Genomic DNA, 7,247 nt, shown 5'->3' with positions numbered 1-7,247 from the left:
AGTGGTGAGCGCAGGGGGGGGAGGAGTGGTGAGCGCAGGGGGAGGAGTGGTGAGTGCAGGGGGGAGTGGTGAGCACAGGGGTGGAGGAGTGGTGAGCACAGGGGGGGAGGAGTGGTGAGCGCAGGGGGGAGGAGTGGTGAGCGCAGGGGGGAGTGGTGAGCACAGGGGTGGAGGAGTGGTGAGCACAGGGGGGAGGAGTGGTGAGCACAGGGGGGAGGAGTGGTGAGCGCAGGGGGGGAGGAGTGGTGAGCGCAGGGGAGGAGTGGTGAGTGCAGGGGGGGAGGAGTGGTGAGCGCAGGGGAGGAGTGGTGAGCGCAGGCTTCCCCATCCACTCTCCAGCAGCCTCAATACTCCAAAGGGAAGAGAGCCAGGTCAGGCCTGTGGAGCCAGGGGCTGGCCCGGCATCAGTATCCACATCTGGATGTGAGCTAAGGCGACCTTCAGTGGGCGACAAGGTGCCGCCCAGCTGCAGGAATTGATTATTTCCCTGAGGCCGAACGGATGCCACCTCGGCTTCTGCGTGTGTCCTGCCAGTGAAGAGCTTCTGCCAGAGGCTTACTGGTGGTCATTTAGGGTCAGTCAGTAGTGCGGCCAGACGCGTAAGACAGTGTTGTCTGGCATGCTAGGGGGAAGGTCTTGCTTTGCTTGCCTGTGTGGGGCGAACCCTGCTGTGACAAAGGTCTCCTTGCCGTGGAAGATATGATGTCTCTTACCAGGTCCTTGGCTGATATTTTTTGTCTCCTGATCTCATAACTGTAACTTTGCTGGAAATATCATGTCTGCTGGGCAGGGAGAGCAACCAGCACAGGGTCAGTCCAACACTGGATTGAGTTCTGGCTTCCAACAACCTCCTTTCCCAGCATTCTTGTGCCTCTGTTTCCCTATCTGTGAAATGGGCCCATTCTGGGGACACTTCCTATAGCACTACTGGTTGATGTCTTTAAGGCTGTTGTTGGGGTCACACTGAGGTCCCTGCCAGCTGGTCCCCTAGCATCACGGGAGAGACCTTCAGCTGTCCTTCCAGGCCCACACTATGGAGCTGAGTGATCTTTTCAGCATCTCTTTAAAAATTTAAGCTGTGTGATATAGCCCTGCTGGCGGGCATAGGGCTCAGGCCGCAGCACAGGCTTTCAAAGCTTAATTGTCATATTTTGTTGGGAGAACATTGACCCTGAGAGAAGCCAAAGCTTTTAAGATATTAGCACAGTGAATGAGCTTGGCCAGGCCTTGTGCAGGTCTGCTCAGGGGAGAAGACAGTACACTTCTTGAGTCTCCTGGCTGGGCACTCTGTGTGGCTGTGGGTGACCTCGTGAACACTGCTATCAACCTATAACTTAAGGCCATGGCAATCCAAGGGGCCAAATAGACCCTCTAAGTGGGAGGGGGGGGGGAGCCAGCAAGAACGGCAGTTGGCCTGCGGTAACGTCCAGGATTCTTTTGGTCTGATGGTATGGGGTCAGTCCTGATGACACTTGGCTGACCCAGGAGCCACCTTACACAGTGGGGCAGGGTTGCTCTCCAAAGGGGAAGAACCAATCCACAGGAAGGTTCTCGCTGTGTCCTGGGTTCCTCAAGACAAGATCCATGTGCCAAGGTGGGCTGACCGATGACTTGGCATCTAGTCCTCCTCGCCTTGGTCTCCACTGGCATATCCTGGGAGAGATGACATCATCTGTCTGCAACTGAAGTCTACCTTGTCAACCGTCCACTGCAATGTGGGTCCCAGAACGGCTTAAAGCCTAAGGACAGGTGCTGGGGTGTGGGTAGGAGTGTCTCACCCTGGCAGGCTGCTTGGACCCCAGTCTAGCTGTTTCCTAGGTAAAATGGGGATGGGGATGACAGCCTCTGGTGAAATCCTCACCAAGAATAAGAGGACGGTTGCAAAGAAACTGCTTAGGTATTAGGATGACAGGATGCATGGAGACAGGCCGGTTGGTCCACAGAAGGCAACCTAAGTGCTACTGAAGCTGAGACCTCCACTCGTGAGCCATCTGAACCTCTCGAATCAGAGCCATGATGATGGCATCCACAGCCACTTCGAGCCCTGCTGCGACAGATCCACTCAAGTGGGATTGTTTAAGAAAGGGCTCTGGGTCAAGGTTGACTTTTCCTTAGCAGATAATTTCCCCAGACACTACCAAGTCACTCTGCTAGTGTGTTCACTGAGATAAGAGCAAAAATAGCTCGAAATGAAACGTCTCCCAGAGCACTTGGGAATGCCCAATGGAGCTGTGTATCACTTGTGTGCTAATTTCAATTCTTCATTAATTAAGAAACAAGGCGGAGCTGAGGGGAACCCTTCAGGAGCAGTAGGTACTACAGTGTAAGACTGACTCCCAGCCTGGGGCTCTCAGCTGCACAGAGCAGAGTTCTCTGAACACCCCCTGAACCTGAGAACAGAAGCTGCTGCCGAGCCAGGAGCTGGGGCTAGCCTGTCTTCTTCAGGGCCCTGCCGTTAATAAGATGGTTGGTTTGGTCTGTAAGCGGATTGTACAGCTAACTAATGTGCCTGTACCTTGCAATTATTCATGGCCTATGATTGCTCTGCCTGAGTTTTCAATACATTATTCATATGCTGAAGACACTTTTCCGGAGCTTAGAGCAGGGAGGAAAAGGCAAGCCCATGGCCAAGGCTACGTAAGAATTTCCTCAGCAGGGAGTGGGTGATTTAGTCTGCCATACAGGCTGGGCAGTGGAGACAGGTAGGAGAGCTGACGGAGTCTGTGGGAAGCCTCCTGCAACTTGGGGCCCAATCTAGTCTTTTGGAAGAGGGGCTCTTCCTCATCCTCCTGGACTCTGCGCTGCTCTCCCAGACCGAGTACCTCTTCATAAGCAAGGGTGGCTTCCCACCCAGAACAATTCTCAACAGAGGAAACCAAGGCCCAAATCAGGAGAAACTACAATTAGATTCAGGAGGCATGCACAACTGTGAATCCTGCCAGGCCTTGGAGAGGCCAGCGCTGGGTGACCTCTGATGCCTGGAGACCTCCCTTGCCCTGGAGTCGCCCTCCCTGAGGCAAGCGCAGGAATGGAGGGGTCAGCATATGCATTCTGGAAGGCCTTATAATCCCATGACCATAAAGAGATCAAGATGGGTAAAAAATACCCTGAAGAGCCGTATAATGAGGAAGGAAGCTTTGAACAGGACCTGTGCTGAGCGGTCAAGACGCTCGTTTTGGAAGGCTTTCTGGAAGTGGGAGGTACGCTGCTCGCCCTCTGTGATAAAAGCTGCCGAGTCCCCAGGCGGTTACCTTGGGTCTGGGCTGTAAATACCCATGCCTGTTGTTGGCATTCATTCTTGTAAAACCTCAGTCTCAGAAGGACAGCAGCTGCTGCCACCGCTCTGTAAGGATGTGAGCAATGATATTAGGGATGAAAAAGCTGTGACTCGACTGGGGAGGACGGGGTGTGTGGGGAGCAGAACACACAGAATACTGAAGCCTTGTGGAAGCTCCAGAGCCCCACTGAAGAGTCATGGGAGCTGCCATGTTGCACTCCATCAAGACATCTTAATCGGGACGCATTTTTCCTCCACAGGTGAATGAGCTGGGTGGCGGGCAGAAAATGAGCATAATGCCTTACAGCAAGAAGTGTGCATGTGGCCTGTGTGACTGTATGAGCCCTGTGTGTATGTATGTCCTGGGTACATGATGTGTGTTTGTGTCAATACTGTATGCATGTATGGAAGGTATGTGCATGAGGGTATGTATATTCAGGGGCATGTATATACTGTGTGTGTGTGGGTACATGTGTTGCTTGCTTGCATGTGTGCATAGAAATGCACTCTGGTGCACACAGAAATACATGAATGTGCTATGCACCATGTGCAAATACATGCCTAAACACATGTGCATGACATGCATGTATGTGCACCATGTGTGCATGTGTGTGGCACATGCGCCTATGTGCAGATGTACATGTGAGTTCATGGATGGGTACAGGATATGCATGCCTGTATGTGTGATGGGTACATGTGTGTGCATACCAGTGTGTGTGTGTGATGGATATATATGTATACATGCCTGTGTGTGTGAGATGGATGCACATATGTGCATGCCTCTGTGTGTGTGTGGTATGTGCATATGTGTGCACTCATGTATATGTGCTGAAAAGATAGTGGAGGCAGGTCTGTGTCTTCAGTCTACTGGTCTTGGGCACTCCCATTGGGTACCACAGATACTATGGCTTCAAGTTTCTAACCTATTGCTTGCTGGTCAGAGGCTGTCATTCACAGGTGAGCTTCCCCTGCGCCCCACCCCCACCCCAGTGCACCACGTGCCCAGGGAGGACCCCCCTGCACAGGCCCTCTCTGGGGTACTGTGTCTCTGGCAGGAGTGCCCTTGAGACCCACTCCTTCTCCCTGGTCTACTGAAGGGGTCCTGACTATGGCACTTCCGATGTTTTGAGTTGCATAATCCACCACCGGGGGCTGACCTGAGCATTGTAAGGTGTTTCCTGGTGCTCTTGGCCTCCACCCTCTACAGCCAGAAGCAGTGTCGCAGCCCCAAATTCCTCCAGATGGAGCAAGTGTCGCTGAGGCTTAACTTCCCCTAGCTGAACCCTCATCACTGAACCCTCGCCTTCGCCAACCCCAGGCCCTGGACACAGGGCTGTATCAGGCTATAGCAGAGCTAGGTCTGTCTTCAGTGAGACAGAGACATTCAGGCCATCAAGGTGTCTGGTTCTGTACTGGGGCACCATCTTCTGTGTGTATGTACACGTTCATATTTTGCTCAGGTGTGTGAGCTCACACTGTGTGTGCGTGCGTGCGTGCGTGCGTGCGTGTGTGTGTGTGTGTGTGTGTGTGTGTGTGTGTGCAGGCTAGAGGACATCTTTGAGTGCTGTTCCTCGGGTGCCAGCCATCTTGGCACTTACCAAGTAGACTAGACTGGGTGGGCAGCAAGCCTCCCTGGCACTGAGATACAAGTGCATCACTCATCTGGCTTTCTTATGTGGGTTCTAGGGATCACACTCAGGTCCTCACGCCTGCCAGGCAAATTCTTTACTGACTGAGCCATCTTCTTAGCCCCTGGGGCAACACATTTGAGGCCCCAGGTCACTAGGTGATGGAAAGCAGGTCAGGCCAACCTTTGAGGCTGAGGGTAGTAGGAGGCGAGACCTACCCGTCATTCACCGTATCCTCCATGTTCCGAGGGCCTGTCTTTTCCCACAGCCTTTGGTCCAGAGACCAATCTTACCCTCCAAGCTACTCTTCCATCCGTTTCTCTTGCTCCGGATCTCCTCAGGTCTTTGCTGCTCTCCTATGGGCCCATCTTCTGCCATGGGAAGACTCAAGCCTGGGCCTCATCTCCTGTGGGCCCTCAAGTCCTAGCCACAGGAACTCCATCTATTTCCTGGGTCTCTGGGGTCCTCCAGGAGCCCATATATCTGTAGTACACACCTGACCTTCATGCTATCTTTGTTCCCATTGAACCCCCAATAACTGTGTCTTGGAAGAGCCTATGGCTTCTGGTGAAGCATAGACATGGCCTTCAATATTCTTCAATCCCTGTGCAGTCAGGCAACTAGCTGCCTACTAGGTAGTCAGTGACCTCTCATCAGGGTTCCTGCCAGATGGTGTCTCCCCAACGATGGTTTGGGGAAGTGCTCAGGTCTGTCCACACAGGGAGGAAGACACAGTCAGTCATACATGGGGTTCTGTGGTCCCCACACTGGATTTATTGGTAGGAGTGTCCAGACAATGTGAGGTGGGCATCAGTGTAGCACCCCTCAGTGTGTGGGAGGATTGGGATGGGAGTGTCCAAACTCTCACTGTGGGATCAGGTGACTCATGCTGTGTGTCACTGTGGCTCTGCAGCCGATATAACCACTGTCTCTTTCAGCAGCACCAGCCAGAGCTGAGCTTCCCTGAGAACTCATCTTGCCCCTTCACAGCGTGGCAGGCTGACCCTGTGGCCTCCTCAGACAGTGGATGCTGAGGCAATGTTAACTGGAGCCACAGGATCACTGTGAGGGGCCTAGCATAGGCCAGGTGTTGAGGCAACTCCACGGAGAAACGCAGACCCCCAGTCTCCACAACTCGTCTCTGCGCTAATTTCCCCTGGAGCTCGGCGAGTTGAGCAAAGACGTCGGTAGTTAATTCAATAATTAAAAACAAACATGGCTTTATTTGAGAAGATCCTGTTCTTCCTGGCTGCCAAGCTGGGATTCAGGCTGTTGGCGGGCTGTACTGCTCGGTGCCAGCCGGGCACTTGCTTCAAGTGAAATGTTTATTTCAGGGAAACAGCCGCTGGGGTCTTGTCAGAATGAAGAGGGAATGGGGAGACAGCCTTGGGGCCTGAGCCTGAAATCATTCATGTTATGTCTCCACTGGTGAGACCTCCTCTACTTGTCTGCTACTAGGATCCCCAAGGCAGGTAGGGCCAGTGGTTCTGACCCCAGAAGGGGGACCCCAGCTATGTCACTTAAGCACCCCACAGATGCCCAGCTGAGCTCCAGGTAGCTTCCTCAGAGCAAGCTAAATCTCATCGAGTCATGTGGGGCCCTGGCCCACCCACTCACAGCTCTGAGCACCTGCCCTCTATGACTGCACTCACTGACACTGGCTAAGTCGATCACAGGAAGAGCTAGGAGGAGGTGGGCTGCATTCTGAACACATACAAGACAGATCCCTGAAGAGCTCAAGTCCTCAAGGAGTAGGTAAGGGAGCACCCAAAGTCAAATCCATTTTCTTGAATTAGACCTGAATTATGTCAGGTCTGCTCGCACAGTTATCATCTGATGCCCGGGTGGGCAATCTGCCAACTGTTTAATTAACCGTCATGGGCGTTGTGGAGGGCAGGGCTGAGCCGTGGGGCAGGTGGTGAGGAAGGAAATGGCAGCCAGTCCTGACGTCATGGACACAGAGCCTGCAAACTGCAGGATCCAGGATGTGAATAATTCCCATGCCTCCACAGCCTGTCGACGTCTCCTGTGGGAAGCGGGTGAGGCTTGAGGAATCTCAAAGGGTTCGACCCCAGAGCCTGCTTTCTGTGAAGCTCCAGGCAGAGGCCACCTCCTTGGTTCTACAGTGCAGCTTTGCAGAGTCAGAGTATGGGGACAAGGATAGGGTGGTTTTCACCTGTGCAAGCAAAATGTCAGTCCTTCGATTCCTGAAGGTAAAGCCAGTGGGGTGTAGCAGACAAGGCACAGAACAGAGCCAGGGGCCTGGGTTTTAGGTCACTCTCACTGTGGCTGGGGGAACCTCTGCTTCTGTGTCCACAAACTGGGTCCTGGGGCTCTTCTGA

The 7,247-nt window shown here is 53.4% G+C and overlaps 1 long non-coding RNA gene across 1 annotated transcript; it reads left to right on the top strand.

The window, feature by feature from the left end:
• Nucleotides 1-1,419: 1,419 nt before the first annotated feature.
• LOC131907941 (uncharacterized) lies at nucleotides 1,420-6,129 on the top strand. Its single transcript, XR_009378506.1, has 2 exons — nucleotides 1,420-3,537; nucleotides 5,847-6,129. It is a non-coding gene; the product is annotated as an uncharacterized LOC131907941 (long non-coding RNA).
• Nucleotides 6,130-7,247: the final 1,118 nt, after the last annotated feature.

This window comes from Peromyscus eremicus, chromosome 4 (genome assembly GCF_949786415.1).
Source record: "Peromyscus eremicus chromosome 4, PerEre_H2_v1, whole genome shotgun sequence".
In the NCBI taxonomy this organism is placed as follows: domain Eukaryota; kingdom Metazoa; phylum Chordata; class Mammalia; order Rodentia; family Cricetidae; genus Peromyscus; species Peromyscus eremicus.
Note: the sequence above shows the minus strand (reverse complement) of the source record. Positions and strands in the feature narration are given on the sequence as shown.